The sequence below is a fragment of the Cynara cardunculus genome, unplaced genomic scaffold, assembly GCF_001531365.2.
Source record: "Cynara cardunculus var. scolymus isolate 2C unplaced genomic scaffold, CcrdV1 Un_Scaffold_9789, whole genome shotgun sequence".
NCBI classification, from domain to species: Eukaryota; Viridiplantae; Streptophyta; class Magnoliopsida; order Asterales; family Asteraceae; genus Cynara; species Cynara cardunculus.
This window is the reverse complement of record NW_020205262.1, coordinates 5,603-7,481: the sequence shown is the minus strand read 5'-3', so window position 1 is coordinate 7,481 and position 1,879 is coordinate 5,603. Positions and strand designations below refer to the sequence as shown.

General features: G+C 23.3%; 1 non-coding gene across 1 annotated transcript; it reads right to left on the bottom strand.

The window, feature by feature from the left end:
- Nucleotides 1-519: 519 nt before the first annotated feature.
- LOC112505326 lies at nt 520-624 on the bottom strand. Its single transcript, XR_003068376.1, has one exon. It is a non-coding gene; the product is annotated as a small nucleolar RNA Z279/snoR105/snoR108 (small nucleolar RNA).
- Nucleotides 625-1,879: the final 1,255 nt, after the last annotated feature.

Below are 1,879 nucleotides of genomic sequence, written 5' to 3'. Positions count from 1 at the left end.
TGTTAGAATTTATTTTTGGTTTAATATTATAAATTTTATAAAGATAATAATTAAGTATTCTGTTAGAATTTAATGATTATACTAATTATATTTTAGGTTTTTTATATTTAAAATGAAATGTTTATCCTGTATTTGATTGCGTTTATCTGCAGTTAGTTTCACAAATTTAGATATGGGATGAAATCAGATAGGGATGAAATCGTTTAGGAATGAAAGGGTTTAAGAGTTTTTAAAAGTTTTTAAGGGTTTTAAGAGTTTTAAGAGTTTTTAAGAGTTTTAGCCAAATGTTTTATAATATAGTATAGATATGGATACTCTATGCATAAAAAATAATTTTTAAGAATTTTTATCAAATGCTTTATAATATATTATTGATAAAAGAAACAATTTTATTAAGGGAAAAGGAAAAGTAAACTATTTTCATTTGAAAAATTGACACTTGTTTTGAGTCAAATAATAAAGTATAAAAAGGATTAAAAGAATAGCAAATTTATTTAAAATTAAAAAGAAAATTTAGTAGGGATCAGATGGTTAAAGATCGGAGGTGGCCAATTGTCGTAAGGCTTTAGGCGCACACCCCTTCTCGCATATTTAAATGCGAGCGATGACCACTCATCAATTCCCGTCAAAACTTGCCTGAAGGATCATGCCTTCCACACTCCCCCTTCATCCCTTTGTATAACATCCCCCATAACCAATCTCTTCGCTTTAACAACGATATGGGACCACTTCCTATATCATGTAATCTTGGTTAAGCTATTCTTCTATTTTTCAATTTTGAATTAAATATTGGTTAAGCGATGGTCTAAGATTCGTATGATAAAACTAAAAAGGTATTCACGCAATGCAGCGAAATACATCTTGATTGTAATATTTTATTTTATTTTTTATCTCAGTGGATATTATAATATGATCTTATGTGATTTTGAAAAAACGATAACGTTTTTATTTTTAATAAAATATAAATTTGACAAAAATATATCGATATTTGTATCAAATTAACTATTTAAAATTTCTTATTTTTTGTGTAATTTTTAATTCAATTTTATTATAATTTAACTTAGGTTTAATAACGAAATAATTTATATTTAGTTTAATAATATAATTTTCTTATAAAGATAATAACAAATTATTTTGTTATAACTCGATAATTATCTTAATTATATTTTAGATTTTTTATATTTTAAATGAGATGTTTATTTTCTATTTGATTATGTTTATCCGTAGTTAGTTACACGAATTCAAACATGGAGCTTTAATAAGTTGTATTTGTGCATAATTTAGTTGTAATCTGAAATTTTAAGTAATATGCATTAATGTACAATACTTCATGCATAAAAAATAATTTTTAAAAGTTTTTGTCAAATGCTTTATAATATAATATAGATATGATATATGCTTGCAAAGAGATTCAGAATATAACATGTACATTTAAATTTATTTGTTGTTAAAAGTAAATCCAAAAAACATAAACTAAATTACATTAAAAAGTTAGTTACACAAATTTAGAAATGAATATTTAATAAGTTGTATTTACGTAAAATTACTTGTAATCTTAAAATTTGAAGTAATATAAATCAATAAATTCATGCATAAAAAATGGTTTTTAGAATTTTTTGTCAAATACTTACTAACATAATATAAATATAGAGGACATATTTCAATTACAAACTCAACCCTTCTAACAAACTTTACAAACCGATGTAGACCCTCATTTTTACTTAAAATTCCATTTTTCTTTTTATTCAATTTAATTCTGTAAAGGGTAGTTACGACTTTTATCACTTCATTATTATTTTTAGTTATTTTAATTTTTTAGGAATTTTATAGGGATTTGATTTTCATATTTACGGTTATGGATCGGAAAAAGGAAAATCAC